Genomic DNA, 23,890 nt, shown 5'->3' on the forward strand with positions numbered 1-23,890 from the left:
TCACTGATCTAAAGGACATGAGTTTGAGCAAGCTCCGGGAGATAGCGAAGGACAGGGAAGCCTGGCATGCTGCAGTCCATGGAGCTACAAAGAGTCAGACACAGCTTAGCGACCTAACAACAAAAACATTAAAACTACCAGAGTGTCTAAGCTGGGGAGGTCTTCTGTGACCTAAGGCACGCATGAAACCTCTATTGAAGCTGGGGGCTGAGATGAGACCCCCACAACCACGTGGCCTCTCCATCCTCTGGAGATCTCTGGTGTCAGTCAGCGCTGCTGCCCCTGCTTTTCCAGCTCTGTCTGTGAAGCCTGCACACCACCCTGGAAGCTGGACAACCCAGTGACACCAACACAGCCTTGAGGTTACACAGACTTCAGCTGGAATCCCAGCAGACTCTTTCCAGCAGCATGACCCTGTCCGTGAAGCTTTCTCAGCCTCTGTTCCTGAATTGTGAAATGGAGACAGTAAAACTTAACCTCTGTGGGCTCATTAAAAGCATCCAATTTTACACTCCTTCAACCCCCTATGAGCCTTCATTATACAAAGTGCTACAGATGAAACGATGCATCATGTAGATGGAGGCCCAGATGAAGAACCTGATAAAATGTTTGTGGCCAGTAAATATTTTCATCCTATTTTTCATCATTGCCTTTATTCAGATAGACTAAAAAAGGAACATACAGATGAACTGAGCAAGGCGCCAAGTTGTCCTGGTTCTATAAACTTGAGAGGAAAATTAGGCTCTAATTTTTTAAAAAAATCAGTTCTGCCCAAACATAATAAAAAGGGAACCCTAACAGTTTGATTCCTGAAAACAAGATAAAGCACACCTGACAGGAAGCAGGTACTTCACAGGTGTTTGTGATTGGACACAACTCAAAATGATCTTTTCCTTTAATAAAAGTACAGTATAATATAGAATCTAAAAAGCACCTTCTCTTAGTAATCAACTGGGTTACAGCACCTTAGGAGACCTGTCTACAATACTTCACATCCCATTCTGGAAAGAATCCCATTGTGGAAATAAGACTTCCCCCTCTCAGTCACACACTCTTGCCTCTCATATCCCAACTACAATGGCAATTTACTCAAAAGAGCTTAGGACCGAAGTGAATAAACTGCAGAGTCTTAGGGCATACCACTGAATTAATGGGGCTGAACGTGTTCATTGGCCAGGAGGCTGCAGCACTCCACTGGGATCCCGTGGGTGCCCGAGTGATAGGGCCTGGGTTCCTGCCTTCAAAAACTGGTCAATCCATGCAGGGAAGCCACAGGCAAATAAGCATGACAAGCAGGGTGGTCAAGACAAAGACAGAGCCTGGCACAGCGTGTGACTCAAGATAGGACTGCAAACCTGAGCCCTGCATCACGGCCAAGTCACATCACAGATGATAACGTGGAGTAAACGGTATCTCATGATCTGTTAACATTTCTTACATCTCAGGCTAACACTGAAATCAAACTAGCTTGCCAGGACTCTCTACCCTTTCTCTGTTTCTTAGCCAAAAGTTGGCCTAGAAAAATAGGTTGGCAACAGACCTACTGTAGGCCCCTCATCACCCTTCTCCCACAGAGGTGCCCACGTGCTCAGAAGTCTGACCAGGATCCATTCCCTGCTGTAAAGATGTCAAGTACCCATTATTTGCTCAGCAAAACCGAGTCAGTCTCAGTGGTTCCCTTATTTCAAGCTGCCAGAACCATTTTAACTAATACCGTAACAATCTACTTCGGAAGTTCCCATGAGCGAAAGCAGGCAATTTTATATACAGCCTTTTAGTTTCTACAATAAGAACTGTTCGCTAAGCAGAAAAGGCAACGATACCAACTTGATTTTTTTTTTTAAGCAACAGTTCTTAAGTGTAAAGAAATTATGTAAAAGTGATTTACATACTCTGCAGATGTGATCAAATACTCTGCAGATACAAATTTTGTGCAGTTGAATGTTTACAGCAATGACATGGTTGACAAACTCTAACCACACTTCCAGGGAAATTGTAGTCACAGGCTGATAGCATCTTTTATTAAATTCCTATTGCATATAAACATGAAAAAGACAAGAAGAACTTTCCAAAACATGGATAATGCCTCTGTGTCTAGGTAGAGGAACTATCGTTTTTAGGTTTTGTATTTTTGTTTAATAAGTTTCCAGCAATTTACACCAGTAACGTTTGAAATGTGAATAAAATGTATAATCTTTTAATCGTGTAAGTAAATAAATAAATCTTTCTCAGAACAAAACAGAGTGGGGAGGTATGTATGCGGCTAATGCAAATACTATTGATCCGCTCTTGCCTGGAATTAATGGTGGGATACAAGCCACAGGCTCTGCTCTGCAGGACTCCCTGTGGGAAGGCCCCTTCCAGAGTCAGGGCAGATGACAGGGCCAGATAACAGTGTTTAGCCACGTCTTTGATGTCCTCAGCCAGGATCCTGGACAGCTGAGCAGGGGAAACAAAAGAATGCTCTGGCAGCACTGGCCCCACCGGCCTCAGGGTCTCCCACCCTTCGGAGCGGCTGTGTATCCCAGGGCTGACCTCTGCTCCCCCACACATGGGGCCTCAGCGGCAGCGTGACCTGCAGTGTCAGAACCTCTCTCCACATTCAACCCAAGAGAAGACACTTTCTTTTTTTCTTTCCTTTTTTTTTTCCAAACCAGCTTTGTGTCTTGATGGTCCAGCTGGTGAAAGAAACAAGCTAAAAACAAACAAGCAAAAATAAAAAACAAAAAACTTTCTTCCAAAATTAAGAATTTGGGGTTTACATACCTCAGGGTATGGAGATTACAGATACATTTTGTTGAACTGTGCTTTCTACTCTTTCTCCAATGAAGACGTGTGTACTATGGAAACATTTAAAAATAATCACAGGTTTTTTCAATGTAAGCCCAAACAAGATTGCTCTGGAGTTCTGTGTGTTCTGGACACCAGTTTTGAAACAGCTGCTGGAGGTCACACGTCACGGGGATTGGGTGGGGGAGACCTCACAGGAGCGGACAGCTGAGATCACTGGAGCTCAGGCGGGGCTGTGACTGACGGAAGAGACCAAGTGGGAACCTAACCCAGTCATGCCCAAGCCTTCCAGAAGGTCATCTCCACCCGCAGGTCAGCCTGCCCCAGCCTGACCCAGAACACCCAGTGTCACCACCCCTGCCTGGAAGAGGAAGCTGCCCAGCTGCACGGCAGCAACAAAACCTCAGAGGAACTCAGTCTCCCACGCAGAGCTCCCTGGCCTGACTCTTATTTCCCCCAACTGCCATCAAGTCCTGACTCCCAGGGTCCCTGAGCTGCACCCTCCTTATGGATCTCCTGACTGTAATTAGCAACAGGAGCAGCTCAAATTTATTGTACAAATCATAGGCACTTACGTGGCCCAATATATTTGCCTGATAATAAAAAGCACCAATTCTGAGAAGAAATTAATGCAAAAGCAATTCAATGGAAGACAGCCTTTTCAACAAGTGGCACTGGAATAATTAGATATCAGAGGCAAAGAAGTGAATCTTAACCTAAACGTTAACTTCTATACCAAAATCAGCTCAGACTGGATCACAGACCTACACATAAAACAAAACTAAAAAATTTATAGTGAAAAAAAAAGGCAAGAAAACCGTTTTAAATCTTCATGATCCAGGTCTAGGCAAAAAGTTTTTATATTTGAAACTAAGAGCACAATCCTTCAAATGATAAGTTGATACACTGGACTTCATCAGAATTTAAAAGTTTTTGTTCTGCATGAGATCTTGTGGAGAAAATTAAAAGATAAGCTACAGAATAGAAGAAAGTATTTGCAAACCACATATCCAACAAAAGACTAGCACCTGTCACATTTTTTAACTCCCTAACTGAATAGTTTTAAAAATCCAGTTAGGAAATGGGCAAAAGACATAAAGAGACATTTTACCAAAGAGAATAAATAGAAAGCATGTAAGTCATGAAAACATGTTCAGCATCATTAGCCAATAGGAAAATACAAATTAAACCCATAATAAGATATCAATATACAACCATCAGAAGTCTAAAATAAAAAAGTGACAATATCAAGTGTTGCCAAGGGCACAGAGAAACTAGATATTTACACATTGCTGGTGGGAAATTGTATAGCTATTCTAGAAAACTGTTGTGCAGTTTCTTATAAAATTAAACCTGTAACTAGCATAAGAACTAGTCATTGCACTCTTGGATATTTGTCCCACAGAAATTAAAACTTATGTTTACACAAAACCTCGTGCACAAATATCAGTACCAGCTTTACTCATAATAGCCCCAAACCAGAAACAATTTGGATATCCTTTAACAGGTTAATGGTTACATTGTGGTTATGTTCAGAGCTTGGAGTACAACTCACTAATAAAAAGGAATGAATTATCTTTTTACATTTATTTTATTCAAGTATATTTAATTAACAGTGTTAATTTCCGCTGTATAGCAAGGTGACTCAGTTAGACATCTATACTTTCTTTTTCATTTCTTTTCCATTATGGTTTATGGAAGCTACAGAAATCATAATGCCTAATTATCTAGACAAAACCAACAAAAATCTTAGTAAAAGAAAAGGCCAAATAAAGAATTTTTTTTGGACCCCCACAAAAGCCTATGAAAAAATGCAAGTTCTCAGAAAGAAACAAGGGAGGTGCTAGAAAGGAAAAAGGCAGAATGTTTATCCTGAAATATGGGTGTTCCTCTGACCAGCCCCGGGGCCGAGAAAGGGAGACTGAATGATAGACAAATGAAAAAAGTCCAAGTAGAAATTAACTTGAAACAGATGACAGAATGAACAAAACATTTCTCTTCTTTTGGTGCTAAGATCTGGCTTCACAGTTGTATAGCTTTGTGGTCAGATAGATGTGTGATCAACCTTGTCACAGCATCTTATCTCTCTATGACCTGGATCAAGTTCCTGAACCAAGCTTCTGGACTTGGTTTTCCCACATATAAAATGAGAATGACAATACTACACCTCATGGGCACTACCAGCCCAACCCAGAACCCGGCCAGAAGAGCCACATAAAACTCCTGTGAAACTCTTCCACTGTGGTAATGCAACCAAACTCAGTGGAGCACAGAATGAGGGTGACTAACTTTGCTGGACTCTGTTTCTGTTATCTCAATGTCTTTGAGTAACTAAAAGGTATTTAAGTTTTAAATTTTATGAGAGGTGCCACAATTAGCTACTCAAATCCATTCCCGGGGTCACTCTTTGGGCTTCCATTTTCTAGTTTCTAATCCCGGATACACAGGATCACCTTTCGGTGTCAAAACTGCAAAAGAAATGCAACAGGATGGCCATCTGCAGAATCACTTTCAGAGTGAATGTGGGTGAAGAGAAATGCACAGAAACGCGCACAGATCGCCCCTCGCCACCTAGGAGATAGAGTTTGAGAATCTGGTCCCACTTTTGCAACTGACCAGTTTTGTAGTAGCTTCTCAATCTAAAACATAGAAATGATAGATTCTACAGAGCAAAGAAGTCCTAGTAAATTGAAGGCCCAGACGGGTCTCCTGATATGTTACTCCCAAACTGAGTCACATTCAAGTCTAACAGAAGACAAGAATGTCAAGTGGGAAGCAGAGGCACAGACTCGTTTCTCAGGCCAGAAGCAGAGGACATGAATCAGAACCCTTTGTAAAAGATGGTCTGTATGTGTGCCTTCAACATTAAAATAAACCAGTACCTTTAAGAAATGTATGAATAACAGTGGGAAATATTCTTAGTGTGGCAGGGAATTCGTTAGATAGTTCCAATCCAGGAGTGCTTGCTTTCTGAAGGACTTAGCAATTTTTGTGTGCTGTTTCCAGTCCAAAACTACTTACCAACAACCCACAAACATCTACAGGTAAGTACCCTGCCCTGGGCTGCACACAGGTATACACAGTCTGTGCCAGGCACAAAAAAAATCACTGACAACAACAGAGTCACCTCTATGTGTTCCCGCCCCACCTGCTACGGACTGAGAGTCCCACTCCTCCTCTAAGCACTCCAAACCAGGGCTGGGAGACCCTGTGTGCAACTGCAAACCAACCCTAAAGCTGCAGGCTCCAAAACTGAGCTCACCTGAGGGGGCAATCTTGGGAGTGTGCCCTAGACTGAAGACTTATGTCCCCCTAAAATTCATATATGAAAGCCCTGCCTCTCAGTGAGAGGTGATTAAGGTGAAGTGAGGTCATAAGGGTGGGGCCCTGATCAATAAGGTTAGTGTCCTTATTAGAAAAGACAGCAGAGGACTCTCTCTCCACCCTTGAAGAGGACGGGAAGAATGACCATGTGAGAACACAGCAAGAAGTTGACCACCTACAAGCCAGGAAAAAAGCTTTCACCAGAAACCAAATCAAGCAGAATTTTGATCTTGAATTTCTAGCCACCAGCATTGTGAGAAATAAATTTCTGCTGTTTAAGCCACTCAGTTTATGGTATTTTGTTATGACAGCCCAAGCTACTACAGGGTAGTGCAAGAAGGAAATATTGGAACTAAAATGTAAGTTCCATCAGGGCAGGAATCGCCTCTTTTGTTCACTACTGTATCTTCAGCACTTAGACCAGTACTTGGCACAAAATATCAACTCGATAAATACTTATATATTAAATGTTGTTGTTGTCATTTATTTGCGAAGTTATCTCCTACTCCCTTTTGCGACCCCATGGACTGTAGCGCACCAGGCTCCTCTGTCCATGGATTTCCCAGGCAAGAATACTGGAGTGGGTTGCCATTTCCTTCTCTAGGAGATCTTCCCAACCCAGGGATCAAACTCATGTTTCCTGCATTGGCAGGTGGGTTCTTTACCACTGAGCCATGAGGAAAGCCTATGTGTTAAATAACTGATGGGATTTTGTTGCTGAAACACCTGTTGCCTTTATAGACCACCAATGCCAACAGATTTAAAAATTTTGGAAACAACTTTCTAACCTTGTTTTTAATTTTTACAAATGAAGACATCAATGGGTTTTTAATTTGTTTTGTTAAAATACAAAATTTCAAAATGTACCAATTAGTTCATATCAAGGAACAGATATTTAGGTAATTTCCTTAAAGTACTTTTTACCTGGTAGATGCCCAAGGATTGTAGTGGCTATAACGATTATTATTTAATATTATTCAGCTAATTCTTGTGCCTGAAAGCACTGGAATGCAACGTAGTTACCAACCAATGAAATACTCATCTATGCATGAGCTCCTTGTTTTACTCTTCTCTTGTGTTGCCCTTTATACATCTCTCCAGAAGACATTGCTAAGAATATAATAAATACTTTCATTTGACAGATTCAAAACTAACTGACCTTGTGGCTCAAATTCTCCTCCTACACTGTAGTCAAGACCTCAAAATAGAACCCTTAATAGTTCTCCAATTGTTTCTACCAGTATTAGGCTTGGCTCTGTGCAAAGCTCTGCAAGTTCCCTAAAGAACAAAGCTCATTCATTCCTCAAATATTTACTGAGCACATACCGTGGGCCAGCCATTGTGCTGGGTGCTGGGTGCTGGGTGCTGGGTGCTGGAGCAGGATGGTGAGCAAGGCAGACTTGATCCTTCACAGCAACTGCCATGTGCCACAGGGGAGATAAGACATCAAACAAAGGAATATGGAATTGCAAATCCGGTGTGTCCCACGAAGTGGTTTTCAACCTTTTCTTATTTTTTGAAATGAAAATTGCCTACATATACCTCAGTTCAGAAAATTTTATCTGATAATTTCCTTTCCAAATCTTTTTGAGTCAAGAACTGTAACTATCAATCAGAGTTCCTGATCAACAAAAGATCTCACAGTCATCCCACAGTTAAGATCACTCTGCACAATGGGGAGAAACTGACATAGGACTGAGTTATCAAACTCAGTGATGGGTAAATGCACAATTTCCAGCAGGTTTTTGCTTCTGTGTGTGCATGGTGGGGGGCAGTATTTGTTTCTGGTTTTTAGAGCTTATATAACAGATCTCTTGGCTACCTTCATAGATCCGTGGTTCTCAAGCATGGCTGTTCATCAGAATCATCTGGAAGGCTTGCTAAACCTCAGATTTCTGGCCAATCTCCCCCCTCCCAGAGCTTCTGAGTAGCACTGAGTGTGGAGCCTGAGAATCTGCATTTTATACACATTCTCTGGTGATGCCAAAGCTGCTGGTCCAGCAACTACAATTGGAGAACTGGGGTATGAAATGCTGTAATGTCTTGGATTTACTTCAAGGTAATTCAGGAGGGTTGCAGTGTGGGGAGGGAGGAGACAGAAAAAACAAAATTGACAAAGTGTTCACAATTGTAGAACTGGGTGAGATCACACAGAAGTTCATTAGACAACCTTTCTACTTTCATAGACATTTGAAGTTTTTCCACAATAAAAAGGTAACAGGAGTCAGTTGGATCAAGATTTGTCATTGCACATCTTTAAGAGGACTTCGGTTCCCACAAAGGCCCTGAAATATACTCCCCGCAAAGGCTATTTTGAACATTTGTGACATGCCAGGCCTTGGCTGACCACTAGAGGGAGTCAAACAAAATGAAGACACAAATTGCTATCCTCAAGTCCATAATTTGGTGGGATAAAGAAAATTATTGTGTTACAGAGACAAATAAATGGCATAAAAGATAATTAAGAGGGAGTAAGAGAGTGAGAAGACTAAGGCAAAACTGCATCCTTTCCCACTATATATCCTTGAAGTTAAACTTTTTTCCCATTTTCTAAGGATCCAACAGAGCATGTGCACAGAGCACGCGTGTGCACGCACACACACACACACACACAGGCAGTCAAGTTTCAGAAATATATATTACCATCAGTCAATTATGTTTTATCAAGATGGAAAGAACATCAAAAACACACATAAAAGGAAAAGCCCAAGAGTCTGCTAGATAATATATAATTTATCCACACAAAAGAATACAAAATTGTAATTTAAAATGACAATATCAATGAAATAATAAGTATATTCATAATGAAAAGCAAAAGTGTTAGTCACTCAATCGTGTCCAACTCTTTGTGACCCCCATGGACTATAGCCACCAGGTTCCTCTGTCCATGGCATTCTCCAGGCAAGAATATTGGAGTGGGTAGCCATTTCCTCCTCCAGGGGATCTTCCTGATCCAGGGACTGAACCCAGGTCTCCCGCATTGCAGACAGACACTTTACCAACTGAGCCACCAGGGAAGCCATATTCATAATAATGACAAAATGGCACGGATTACACTTATTATTTCATTGATGTTATTTTAAATTACAATTTTGTATTCTCTTATGTGGATAAATATATATACATAATCTTGGCCAATGTTCAGAAGCATACAGAACTTAATTTTAAGACTAGAAAAAACACACAAAAGAATTAGCAGTAATTATATCTGGATCGTAGATTTCCAACTTTTTTCTTTTTTTTAACTCTTCTGCAGGTTTTTCAATTTTATATCACAAATATAACTTCTACAATAGTCTTCCTCATTGTACTTTTTTTTTTAAGGGTAATTAGCTAAAGTACTATAATTTAGCTGTATACTCAGAAACTAAACCTAAAAGATAAGTGTGCCCATTAAGCAGTGTACAAACTGCAAAGATTAACCGGAATCTTTTGAAGGGTTTCAAAGTCCATGGACTCTTTGGAATGGCCAGGCCAGGGTTCTATGCATTACCCTCAGCCAACCCTAATAGTCAGTTACCCCCACAAAAGCCCTAGAGGCTTCCTAGGGGAAACAGAACAGAACCAGTGAAGCATGCTGGACAGGGAAATGTGGGTTACTAAAAGCAAGCTCCCTTTCTCCACTTAAAACATGAAGCATCCATACCACATTCTTTGTTTAAATATCCTGGTCCCATTCAATCATTGAGGACTATGCTTGGGCATGGAGCAGGGTGCGGGGAGCCTGCCTCTCTCTTTAAACTATAGTCTGTCATCTTTTCATTCTGAATATTTTCATCACTAATTAGCTCTACTTTGAGATTGCCTCTGAACATTCTGGAATTGCCAACTAATTCAAATTTTGAATCCACAAACTAGACACAATTTTCTTAAAATGGGGTTTCTAATGTCAATTAAAATGGTAGTAGCACACTGAGTATCTGTAACACCATAACAGTTCAGCCAATCGCTTACTAAATGAACAAGTCATCAACTTCATACTAAGCATGGAAATCTTTAGATAGACTCTAGATATAAACTCTCCTATCAAAAATGACAAGGCAAAAATACAGATATTAAAGTGTAGCTTCAAATTACCCACCCAGTAAAAGATTAGAGGCATTGGTGCAAGTGGCTCTTTTCATTAGCTAAAAACAACTTAAACCACAGATAAGCCATTTGTTAAGCAATAACAAAAAAGGCTAAAATGGAATTTCAATTTCAACCTGAACTTACTTCTTATCCTTTAAAGAATACTTCTTCCAAAAAAAACCCACTAATTCTAAAAGCTACAGGTACCCAATATTCATAGCAGCATTATTTACAACAGCCAAGACATGGAAGCAACCTAAGTGTCTGTCAATAGACGAACAGATACAGAAGATGTAGAGTATTACTCAGCCATAAAAAGAATGAAATATTGCCATTGGCGTGACACAGAAGGACCTGGAGGGTATTACGCTACTGAAATAAGTCAAAGACAGATACTGTATAACATCACTTATACATGAACTGTAAAAACTACAACAAACTAGTGAATATAACAAACAAGAGGCAGCTTCACAGACACTGAGAACAAACCAGTGGTTACCAGTGGGGAGAGTGATGAGGGACGGGTGAAGCGAAGGGGATGAAGAGGTACAAACTCTTAGGTATAAAAAAAGCCACAAGGATATATTGTGCGATACTTTATAATGACTATAAATGGAGTATAACCTTTAAAATTATGAATCACTATATTGTACACCTGAAACTTACATAATATTGTAAATCAACTACACTTCCTTTAAAAACATCAACAACAACAACAAAAAACTTGTTCCAGAATGAACAGCAGCCCACCTCATCCACTGCTGTGGGTGATGGAAAATGTCACAGACCGCAAATGCAAACTTTAAATCAACCAGATTTCAGTATGAAAAGTCTCCTAGAAACAGCTCCTCACCTGTGTTTCATTTAATTGTCTCACATTTTTAATTTGGTTTTCATTTTCTAGAAACAAACTTTTCTGAGCAAACCCAAAACAGTGCTCTAGAAGCAACAGATTGGATATAAGGAATTCTTCAAATCTGCCCAGAGATTTAAGACATTCTAAGTCAGGGGTAGGAGTCTAATTGGCCTTTAAAACTTCCAATAACGTTTTCCTACAAAATGCTGCAAACCAGGTGACATTAAAACAACTGGTTTATGTCAGATGAAGGTCAGAACCCTCCCAGACCTCTACCCTTCCCCCAGATCTAACACAGCAGTGTTAAAATGCTCTCACTAGGAATAAAAGTTTTTAACAAATCAAATTTGCACATGGTTTAAAAGAGATACTAAAGAAATCTTCCAAGTCCTGAGTAACACTTACCCTTATAAGCAAAGTTTATTAAACAAAGCTTCAGTACCCAAATTAAGTAGTCCCTCTTTTTTGCTGGTCTTCAAGACCAGGGATCAAAGAGGCGTTGACAGCAAAATGGCCCAACATCCTTCTCCATGAATGACCATCGCCTCCACCCCGCCTGGCGCCTTGGCGGCCACACACACACACACACACACACACACACACCCCTTCTTGGACTTCAGGGAAGCAGCCTTTGTTCCCAAGACCCCAAACTGGAATCCAGCGACTAAGCTCTCGCCTCTTCGGAACCAGCCTTTCCAAGGGTCGGAGCCCCTCCAGGAAGGTCCCAGGGCGGTTTTGGAAAGAAGCCCCATTTTCTGCCGCGTCCCAAGTGCAGGGAAGTTAGAGCCGGCACCTCCGGCCCCAGCTTCTCCAAACACAGAGGCGTGGACACGCATGCATGCACGCGTGCACATCCTCAAAATAGTGACCACCACCATCAGTGTCATTTTTATCAGCTCTCACCTACCGAGCGGGGACCTTGTGCCGCGCGCTCAGCGCGCGCTCCAAGTCCATCCAACTCTAACCCTGGCCGACCCCTCTCTCTCTCACACACACACACACACTCATACACGCGCACGCACCCACATCCCCACGCGACCTCGGGGCTGAACCCCGACACTTCCGCAGCCTTCCGGCGATCGGGGCAGGAAAAGTGCCCCGGTCCACCCACCCGTACCCTCGCCGGCTCTTCCCCGGGGCGCTGGGCGGCCAGCGGTCCCCCCGCTCGCCCCGGGGACGGCGCGCGGCAGCTCTTACCGCGGCCCTTTGTCCTCGCGCCGCCGCGGACCGGCTCCGGTGCGCCCGCCGCCGTCGGAGGGCCGGCCCAGCCGCCCGCGCGCTCGCTCCCCAGCTCCCGGGCTCGGCCGGCCGGGGGGCGCGCGGCAAAGCCCGGATCTGCGGACCGCTGCCAGAGCCCGGGACTGACCCCTGACCCCCCGCCGCCCCCGGAGTCCGCTTCTCCAGGTCTTCCAGCCGACAGCGGAGGAGGGCCGGCGGTGGGCTCGGCCGCCCCCGGGACCCCGCTGGGCAAGGGTAGCGGCGAGGGCGGCGTGGGGGATGCAGCGGGGAGGCGTCGGGCGAGGGGAGGAGGTTAGGGCCGGAGGTTCGAGAACCGGCGCCCGCCCGCCGATCCGGGTCCTCGCCCCGCCGAGGACGCGGCGCCCCCGGCCCAGGCCGGGTCCCCTCGCTGTACCCCTGCGCCCTCCTCGCCGAAGCGACCTCCCACCTGCCGGGCCCGGCAGCGGACTAGGGGGCGCCCCCGGCTTTCTTCTCCGATCTCCCCCGGGGAATCCTCCGGCAGCTTCCCCGTTCCGCCCCCAGCACACAGCCCACCGTCCCGCGGGGCCACGCTGGGAGCCTCTCCGGCCCCCGAAGGCTGAGTAGGGGCGAGAGCCTGGACAGACATTGGGAGAACCCTGGGAGAACACAGATCGTTTTGTTGCTTGGGACCCAGGCGCCCAGTGGCGAGGCGACCAGGCAAGTCTGGGAGGCTGCAGGAGCGGAGCCCAGGCTTCCCAAAGGCTCCCCACCAAGGACCCCGGCCCCCCGGAATGAGCCCGGCGGAGGGCCACGTCGGTCGGGGGCCCAAGGCGCCATCCTGGGCGCCCGCGGTACCGGCTCCCCGCGCCTTTCTCCCTGCCAACGGCTCAAAGCAGGGCATGGGGGACTACGGTCCCCAACCGCCAGCGGCCCACCTGACCCTGGGAGGCTCTCACCAGGGAACCTGTCTGAGGCCAGCAGAAGAGAAAGCTTCTGAAATGCCAGGCACTTGCGGGTGGAACCTTGCCTGGCCCCAGGGTCGGGTAGAATGAATGAAAGGAAAGAAGGAACCCACGAACCTCCAAGAAATCTTTGCAGACCTCTCTCGGGAGACTGGTGCTGATGTAGCCCGAGGGATGAGCACAGGACAGGAGGAAAACTCCAGATTTATCTTTTTAAGCCAAAAGAGGGGCCCCTGTGATTTCAGGAACCTGCGTGCCTGGCACAGAGGTAGAGTCAAAGACCAGCCCTGAAACCTCAGGGGCACTCACCCCCACGACTCGCACCGTGGCCTTGGGCCAGTCTGACACTGTCCTTGAGGATGGGGAAGACAGCCACAGTTCACTGAGCTGAATCATTACATGAGGGAATGAGGGTCTGGCCCCCAGCCAGTGCCAGCATTCAACAGGTTCTGGGTAAAAATACTGCCTTAATCTCTGTAGATTTCCTGTCCTCTGGTTGGCGGTACCATCACTTTTCTTATTATAAAATATTTCAGAGGCACACTAGAGAAAGTAAGTTTGTCAGCCCCTGCCTGTGTGCCCAAGAACCAGCTAACCCTAACCTCTTGCCGTACTTAATTCAGATTTTCTCCTAAGAAATAAATATCACAATACAGTTAAAGCCCCTGGACAGCCCTCCCTGATCCCAGTTCTCTCCCGAATTAACACCCCCAGCACCCGTTTAAAACATCTCATCAGTGTTTTCACACCATTGCTACATATGCATGTGTTCATGTTACTACTACATATACCCGTGTCCAAATAGAACATGTTTACCAGTCTTACAGCTTTCTGTGTGTTATGTTCTGCATTTCCTTATGTAACCCAGTCAGTTTGTTCTATGCTGTTTCACTCAATGTTATGCTTAAGAGCCATCTTGTCATACAAATGTTGTTGTTCAGTCACTAAGGTGTGTCCAACTCTTTGCAGCCCTGTGCACTGTAGCCCACCAGGTGCTTCTGTCCATGGGATTTCCCAGGCAAGAATACTGGAGTGGGTTGCCATGCCCTCCTCCAGCGGATTTTCCCCACGCAGGGATCAAACCCCACACCTTCTACTTGACAGGTGGACTCCTGACCCCTGCACCACCTAGGAAGCCCATCATACATATAACCCTAGGCTATTCATTTTAACTGCTGGATAGTGTTCCATTGCGTGAATGGCTTGGCTTGTATAGACATTTTTCTGTTGATCGATGTTTGAGTTGATCAGTTTTCCATGATTAAAAATAAGATTGTTGTGGGACTTCCCTGGCAGTTCAGTGGTTAAGACTCCATGCTTCTACTGCAGGGCACCACAGGTTCAATCCCTGGTTGAGAAACTAAGATGCCACATACCACCTGACCACACACACACACACACACACACACACACACAAGCAAGAAATGAAATAAGACTGCAATGGACATTTTCAACTGCATTTGTGTTTCTAGGGAATGCACTGTTTTTCAAGCACTGCAGTAAAAACGTGTAGAATAACTGTGTTAATCTTAACTAATATGATTCTATGGTGTAGATTACTTAGTACAATTGCTAAACGAATCATCATTACACTTACTTTTTTTCCCTTGCATTTTGACAGCTTAAATTTTATCAAGCAAATAAAATTCTACAGAACAAGGTCAGGAAACCTTTTATTGAAGGGTTAAAGGAAATATTTTAGGCTTTAGGCCAGCCAGGAGGCAAAATTCACACTATTTGATTATGTAAGTACTTATACAACCATTTAAAGTATAATCTTTTAAAAATGTGAAGACCATCCTTACCTCATGGGTCGTAAAAAAAGACACCCTCCCCCACAAAAAAGCTAGATAGCAGAACAGATTTGGCCCATGGGCCATAGTTTGTCTGCCTAACCACCATTATGTGAAAGTCATTCAAAAAATGCATCCCTTTCCTTGAAAACCAACATTAAAAAGGAAGTCAGTTTTAAAGATTTTCTTGGATGTGGACCATTTTTAAAGTCTGCACTGAATTAGTTACAATACTGTCTCTGTTGTTTGTTTTCTGGTTTTGTGGCCATGAGACATGCGGGAGGCCAGCTCCATAACCAGAGATCAAACCCACGCCCCCTGCAATGGAAGGCAAATTTCCAGCCACTGGACTGCCAGGGAAGTCCCCAGGAAGTCATTTTTAATAAAGACAAAAATATTTGATTCACCAGAAGAATCGAATATGAGATTCCTGCTAGGGAAAAATTCTTAGGAAGATGTCCCATGCCTCAGATGATTGATACAATGACTTTGAGGAAGCCACTGAATCCTATTTTTTAACTCTATAATAAATTCTAGAAATGGAAAGACTCCTATCAATTAAGAATTAGATAAGAAATGACACTCAATGAATGTGTTTTATTTTTTGTTGTGTATTTTTTTCCTGCCTGATGAATCATCCCTCTGCTCCTAGTTCGTTGATTTAAATACAAGCACACAAATACAAATAATTAGCTTTTTCTTCCTGAAATGAACCTGACCTACTTATTTTGTCTTTACTGAACTTGAACTAAAACTTGAAAACAGTAATTTCAAGAAATTTTCTTACATGAGGGGACTCAACCTAGTTTAAAATGTTGACAAAAACAGGACCAAACTAAAAAAACTGTGGTGGCGAACCTCAGACTTACAAAGGCACTGTCAATCTCTGAGCCCATTCGGTAAGCAGGGTTCGTGGAGGCCGTGGGGTCAGGAAGGCAATTAGACATGGCTTCTGGGCATATTTTTTGTTTCACCAGCATTATCCTAAAGAATCACACACACAGTCTTCTCTCCCTCTCACATACACATACTCACACGTATGTCCCCTTTATATGTCTGTGCGTGCTGCACACATGTATTCCTTACAAACATATCTGCTTCCTTAAACGCACGTAGCGCACACGCTTCAAATATGCACGTGGCTCTTCTCCACATACATACGTCTCTCGCATATGTTTCTTTCCACCAACACTAAAGATTTCTCTTTCTTCCTCTCTCTCTTCTCTCTCTTACACACACACTTGCCCCACATACATCTCTCCCCTTAGCACATACATTCTCCTTACTCCCATATCTGTTTCTTGCAAATTCAACTCTTCTCTACTTTTTCTAACATACACATATTTTCACACAACTACACCCAGACCCAAATGCATTCTCTCGTGGGTTTTCATAGATATGTATATTTGCTTATCTTAGTTCAGTTCAGTTCAGTCGCTCAGTCGTGTCTGACTCTGCGATCCCATGGACAGCAGCATGCCAGGCCTCCCTGTCCATCACCAACTCCTGGAGCTTACTCAAACTCATGTCCATTAAGTCAGTGATGCCATTCAACTATCTCATCACACATAGAAATATATACACCATCTCCTTAATTTCTTGCCCAACCACAGGTTCCTCTTTTCACCTCCATCACAGCAGTGCAGTTAAAGTGCCACAGAGTAAGAGCTGGCTGGAGCCTTTAGCAGCTCCCATTTGTGTGTGTCAAACAATACAGAGTTAGCTTACTGCTTGTTTCCATATGAAGAGGATTTCGGCATGGCTTTCTGTACATCAAGTTTATTCACTTTTGATAAATATCTGTAAAGTATAATTCAGTTTACATTGTTAGCTCTCACTTTCTGTGGAGCAAATACTTCTCTAGCCTATTAAATGCTTAAACTCTGCTCACTTAAATTCTCCCAAAATGTGAGGGGGGTGGGTATATTGGTTTTCTTGAGCTGCCATAACAAAAATACTACAAGCTGAGAGGCTTAAATGACAGAAATATATGGTCTACAGCTCTGGAGGCTAGAAGCCCAAAATCCAGGTGTCAGTGGGATTCTTTCTGAGGGTGGTGCGAGAAGGATCTGTTCCAGGCCTTTCTCTTTGACTCCCATGGCTGTCTTCCCCCTAGGTATGTCAGTGTCCAAGATGTCCTTCTTATAAGGACACCAATCATATTGGCTTAGGGCCCACCTTAGCGACCTTATTTTAGTTTGATCGTCTCAGTAAAAACCTTCTCTGGTCACATTCTAAAAACAAGGACACATTCTAAAGTACTGGGGTTTAGGACCTCAGTGTATGAATTTGGAAGAAGGCAGGAATGGGGGATGCAATTCAGCCCCTAACAGTAGGATTTGACTTGGTTCTACAGGGGGTTCACACCAGAGATGCTGAACTTACCTGGACCAATGATGCATCTGAGACCTAGATGTGGCACTTGCTCATTTGAAACTTCAGACTCCAACTGCATTCCACACTCTCCACCTCTGTTTTACCAGGAACATTATTGTTGTTCAGTCTCCCAGTCGTGTCTAGTTCTTTGGCACCCCATGGACTGCAGCACGCCAGGCTTCCCTGCCCATCACCAACTCCCACAGCTTGCTCAAACTCATGTCCATCGAGTCAGTGATGCCATCCAACCATCTCATCCTCTGTCGTCCCCTTATCCTCCTGCCTTCAATTTTCCCAGCATCAGGGTCTTTTCCAGCCAGTCAGTTCTTCCCATCAGATGGACAAAGTATCAGAGTTTCAGCTTCAGCATCAGTCCTTTCAATGAATATTCAGGACTGATTTCCTTTAGGATTGACTGGTTGAATCTTCTTGCAGTCCAAGGGACTCTCAAGAGTCTTCTCTAACACCACAGTTCAAAAGCATCAATTCTTCAGTGCTCAGCTTTCTTTATAGTCCAACTCTCACATCCATACATGACTACTGGAAAAACGATAGCTTTGACTAGACTGACCTTTGTTGGCAAAGTAATGTCTCTGCTTTTTAATATGCTGTCTAGACTGATCATAGTTTTTCTTCCAAGGAGCAAGTGTCTTTTAATTTCATGGCTACAGTCACCATCTGCAATGATTTTGGAGCCCCAAGAAAATAGTCTGTCACTGTTTCCATTGTTTCCCCGTCTATTTGCCATGAAGTGATGGGACCCTATGCCGTGATCTTAGTTTTCTGAATGTTGAGCTTTAAGCCAGCTTTTTCACTCTCCTCTTTCACCTTCATCAGGAGGCTCTTTAGTTCTTCTTCGCTTTCTGCCATAAGGGTGGTGTCATCTGCATATCTGAGGTTATTGATACTTCTCCCAGCAATCTTGATTCCAGCTTGTCCTTCATCCAGCCCAGCATTTCATATGATATACTCTGCATATAAGTTAAATAAGCAGGGTGACAACATACAGCCTTGACATACTCATTTCCCAATTTGGAACCAGTCTGTTGTTCCATGAGTGGTTCTAACTGTTGCTTCTTGACCTGCATACAGGTATCTCGGGAGGCAGGTCAGGTAGTCTGGTATTGCCATCTCTTTCAGAATTTTCCACAGTTTGTTGTGATCCACACAGTCAGAGGCTTTGACGTAGTCAATAAAGCAGAAGTAGATGTTTTTCTGGAACTCTCTTGCTTTGTCAATGATCCAACGGATGTTGCCAATTTGATCTCTGGTTCTTCAGCCTTTTCTAAATCCAAATTGAACATCTGGAAGTTCACGGTTCGCATACTGTTGAAGCCTAGCTTGGAGAATTTTGAACATTACTTTGCTCGCATGTGAGGCAGACATAGACCACCCCAAATTCAGAGACCTCACTCACTGCGCTCCCTAAGGTGAAAGTGCTCCACCTGGTGGAATGTCAAGGCACTACATGTCAGCAAAGGGTAGCCCTGCTTGTAATAGGGCAGCTAGCACCTCATCGGGAGAAGGCAATGGCACCCCACTCTAGTACTCTTGCCTGGAAAATCCCATGGATGGAGGAGCCTGGTAGGCTGCAGTCCATGGGGTCACGAAGAGTCGGACACGACTGAGCGACTTCACTTTCACTTTTCACTTTCATTCATTGGAGAAGGAAATGGCATCCCACTCCAGTGTTCTTGCCTGGAGAATCCCAGGGATGGGGGAGCCTGGTGGGCTGCCGTCTGTGGGGTCACACAGAGTCGGACACGACTGAAGTGACTTAGCAGCATCAGCACCTCATCGTCTGGTATCAAATATCAGATAAACAAGGGAAAAGAAACAGGGAAGGCAGAACAAATTTGGTGTAACCGGTATATTTCATATCATAGCAATAGTGCATGGGAGGTGAACTTTTGAGTTGAACACATTTAACAGTAACACACCAGCAAACAAACTAAATTGAATTTGTATAGAAAAATTCAGGTGGAATAAAATGTAGTAGTTCAACTTTCATGGGACCCTAATAATCTGGCTGCAACTAGCCACACTAGCAATGTAACACTGGCCCCTCATAACCAGAAAGGATTAAATTATATAAAAGTTTGATGGAGAAGATCCTTTGTCTGAGAAAATGTATAGAGATAAACCATCTGCCAATTGTGCAACAAGATTTAAGGACCCCCTTCATAATCCCAAATGGCATTTACAGAACAAAATTATGTAAGACTGAATAAATGCAAAGAATGTCAACAACACCATAGCCATCACATTTAACCTGGGCTTCCCTGGTGGCTCAGATGGTAAAGAATCCACCTGCAATGCAAGAGACCTGCGTTCAGTCCCTGGGTTGGGAAGATCCCCTGGAGGAGGGCAGGGCTACCCACTCCAGTATTCTTGCCTGGAGAATCCCCACGGACAGAGGAGTCTGGCAGGCTATAGTCCATGGGGTTGCAAGGAGTTGGACACAACTGAGCAACTAAGCACACACATTCTCTTTTCCCCCAAAAAACTCCTCTTGGGAGTTCAATCCTCCAGGAATGTAATAGTGTAACCAAGGAATTCTCCAGGCAAGAATGCTGGAGTGGGTAGCCATTCCCTCTTCCAGGGGATCTTCCTGACCCAGGGATTGAGCCCGGGTCTCCTGCATAGCAGATTTGTAAAGGCAGATTCTTTATCATCTGAGCCACCAGGGAAGCCCCTATAGCAGACCAATGTATAACAGACCTGAATTATTGGGATGTGTTCCCAAATTCATATGTATATCTCACCAACATGTCAGCCTTTTAGTCAAAATGACTGGAAAAAACTTTGACAGCATCTGCAAAGAAACATTAGTGTTCTAGCAGTTGATAGTCTCTTGATGTAGTTTCTTACTATCCTGAAGAATAATGATGCTTTTGTTGAAGTAATGTATTAAGACAGAGGAAGCAACGCTGCTTCTTAAAGGCCAAGTGAAAATTGATTTGTCATATTTTCCCACCTTAGCTCTTGCTAAAGGGGAGGTAAACTGATTCAGCTTCTTTGCAGGGTAATTTAACTATCTATCAAAATCACCTCTGGCCTCATCATTCACTGCTAGCTATTTATCTTTCAGATTACTCGCACCTATGTGAAAGGAAGGCTGAAGGACATTGTTCTGTATTCGGTGTTGTTTATGGTTGGAAAGTATTGGAAATAACCCAACTGTTTGGACTCAGAGAAAGGCTTGGGTGGTTTATAGCACATACACACATATAATACTCTGTAGACATTAAAAAAAAAAAAAAAGAGTAAGGAAAACTTTCATTGGGCTGTTAGGGAACAGTTTGCAAGATATTTTGGTAGGTTCAAAAAAATTGAGAAATAGTATGATTTACCAGTGTTCAAACAAGAGTCAGGGAAGAAATATAGATGTCTATTTATGCATAAAATATCTCTGCAAGAATCCATACAAAACCAGTGCAATAACCTCAAAGAGAGGACTTTACTACTGAGAGACAGGCATGGATGGGACATTCTTGTTTACTCTTTGGTGCCTTTTGAATTTTGAGTCATACAAATGAAACTCTTCAAAAAATTAAGTTTTTTCTGCTTAATTTTCATCAAGTAAAATTTCTCAAAGGTCTAATGATGTTCTTGAACTGTTGGTATCATAAGTCTGAAACCAATGTGGTTATTCTCTAATATTTGGCAACTTTCTTTTCTTTTAGGGGAAGGTATTGTAATTTATCTTTTTCATTATAAAAATGATGTGTAACTACCTAATAAAACAAAAAGTTTCAAGTTTACTGATTGTATTTCTCCTTCCAACACAATTAATACAAATGGCTTTTACAATAGCACAATTCATAACACAATTAATATTCTTTCCCCCAAATGAAACTAATGTACAATACTCAAGACCTACCAAAGAACACTAGTATCGTTCATCATAAAATTTGGTAGAAGGAAAAATTTGCTAAACTCATCAATAATCTGATAAATTAAAAGAAAATCCATTGTAAGGTATGCTTCGAAGATTTAAGACAAAATACTACCTCTATATTTTGGTTGTCATGTTTTGCTTTAGTACTTACATTTCAAAGTCAACATGGCAAAGATAACATTTTTTCCAAATGCTATTTATGTAATATACCTGCTGGTGGTAAAATATTACTAAGGGCATCAGTCCACATTGTGGGCCCGTCAGACAACACATGGGGATGAGGCTGGGGTGCTAGCAGCATTTAGGGGTTCAGGGAACGCTTTCTGGGGGGAAGAAGGTGTAAAATAAGGAAGAAACACTTGCTAGGGAAAGCATCAAAGGGTTAACGATTTTGCAAAGAAAACAATATGTGAGAAGATTCAGCAGTGAGGGGAGGCTTTCGAGGAATTGAAGGAAGATTAATGTGACTGCACCAGAGAAAACGATGCATAGAATGGCTCTGATAAGATGGCGGGGACCCCTGAGTCCCCACAACCCAGCCCTGGCCTCCCTCTAAAAGTGTGATGCTGGAGACAGCCAGGCAGGCAAATGACCAGTGCCCAGAGGAAAAGCGGAGAAGGCAATGGCACCCCATCCTACTACTCTTGCCTGGAAAATCCCATGGAAGGAAGAGCCTGGTAGGCTATAGTCCATGGGGTCGCACAGAGTCGGACAGGACCGAGCGACTTCCCTTTCACTTTTCACTTTCATTCATTGGAGAAGGAAATGGCAACCCACTCCAGTGTTCTTGCCTGGAGAATCCCAGGGATGGTGGAGCCTGGTGGGCTGCCGTCTATGGGGTCGCACAGAGTCAGACACGACTGAAGCGACTTAGCAGCAGCAGCAGCAGAGGAAAATATTAACCTAGAGCATAATACAGACAAAGTACATACACTGATTTTAAGCAGAGGAGTGATGATATCAGATCCACACTTTAGAAAGATTTCTCCTGCCATGTGAGGTCAACAGCTACCCTCTAAAAGGCAGCTGTTTAATTTGACAGTGATAGTATAGAGTGCCTTGTAGATGGAAGGACAGGGGGATGAATTAGGAAGCAGTTAAAATAGTTCTGGAACAATGACAGTGTTGGAACAGAGGGCAGTGGTGGGGCAGCGGGAGTTAGGAGGAGGGAAGAGCTGAAACTCTTGGGGGGCTGGAACTGACAAGCCTGTGTGCCCACCCTCCCTCCCCTTTGTGGCATCCTCATTGGAGTTCATCCAGGCGTAGAGCTATAGCTCATCTTTCCCACAGCTCTTTTTTGACAGGCTTTCATGGGGATTTGCCCTTGTGGGTGTATTTAACTGCAGGCTTACTTTTTTGTTTCCTTTTCTGAAGCAGGAGGCAAATACTGTTGCTAAGTGGAGAGACTGAATCCCTGCGTCTGGACCAATGAAAGCTTTCGTGGGCCAGCAACTTCTCGGGAGCTCTCAGGAAGGCTTGTCAAGTCCTGAACAAAACCTCAGAACAAAGAGTCAGCAGCCAGCTCTTTGTTCCATTTGATGTCACTTGAGAACCATTTTTAGTCTCTGGAGTAGGGAGCTTTGAGACTTGGTTAGAGACAGCCCCTGTGAAATTAGGAAGTTTGCACTACCATTGAAGATGGAGTCAACGCAGCAGGAACTGGACGTCCTTTATCTCTAATACAGCAGAACTGCAGGTAGGTTTACCCTCAGTTTACAAATACAGAAACTGAGTATCCTACAGGTTAAGATGCTTGCCAGCAAGTCTGATGAGGGCTGCAGGACTCACTCCAGCCCAGGACTGTCTGTGCTTCCTTCCATCCCACCTCTCCCCTTTCAGCATCCTTCCATCTCTAGAACAACCCTCTTCTGCTACATGTTTGTCCTGACACCGCATCACCTCCCTAAAAAAGGTACTGATCTGGAAAGTAGAAGACCAGAAATCATCTTTTTTATGGTTATTATTGAATAAAAGATTCTTAAAATTCTAGAGTGCTTTAGAGTTTTCAGAATTTCATGCACATGATTTCATGTCATCCCATAATAACGCTTCTCCCTCCCCTCCGGCAACCCTTTTTTTTCCCTTTCCCCCTTCCCTCTCACCACCAGTAATCACTAGTTTGCTCTCTATATCTGTGAATCTGCTGCTTCTTTTTAGTCACTAGTTTGTCATATTTTTTAGATTCTACATATGACTGACATCATACAGTATTTGCCTTTGTCTAATTTATTTAACTTAGCTTAATACCCTGTAAAGCCATCCATGTTACTGCAAATGGCAAGACCTCGTCCTTTTTTATGGCTGATTAATATTCCATTCTGTGTGTATGTGTGTGTGTGTGTGTGCGCACACTACATCTTCTTTATCCATTCATCTACTGATGGACCCTTAGGTGGCCTCCACATCTTGGCAATTGTAAACAGTGCTGCTATGAACACTGGGAGGCTCGTACCTTTGAGAGTCAATGTTTTCATTCTTTTTGGTTATATCTGGGAGTGGAATTGCTGGGTCACGTGGTGGTTCTATTTTTAGTTTTTTGAAAAACTTCCACATTGCTTCCCACAGTGGTCACACCAATTTATATTCCCACCAACACTGTACGAGGGTTCTCATTTCT

At 43.6% G+C, this 23,890-nt stretch overlaps 1 protein-coding gene across 3 annotated transcripts in view; it reads right to left on the reverse strand.

Annotated features, from left to right (window-relative positions):
- Positions 1–13,499, reverse strand: part of GREB1 (growth regulating estrogen receptor binding 1) — a 134,545-nt gene extending 121,046 nt beyond the window's left edge. Inside the window, exon 1 of one of the 3 annotated variants that reach the window (XM_019970689.2) lies at positions 13,321–13,499. The gene's annotated coding sequence lies outside the window, so the exon portion shown is untranslated. Of the gene's footprint in view, positions 1–11,446; positions 11,527–12,238; positions 12,687–13,320 lie in introns of those variants that run through there. The other 2 variants (XM_019970688.2, XM_070799123.1) reach the window with 2 other exon arrangements.
- Between the last annotated feature and the right edge of the window lie 10,391 nt (positions 13,500–23,890).

This window comes from Bos indicus, chromosome 11 (assembly GCF_029378745.1).
Source record: "Bos indicus isolate NIAB-ARS_2022 breed Sahiwal x Tharparkar chromosome 11, NIAB-ARS_B.indTharparkar_mat_pri_1.0, whole genome shotgun sequence".
Taxonomy (NCBI): domain Eukaryota; kingdom Metazoa; phylum Chordata; class Mammalia; order Artiodactyla; family Bovidae; genus Bos; species Bos indicus.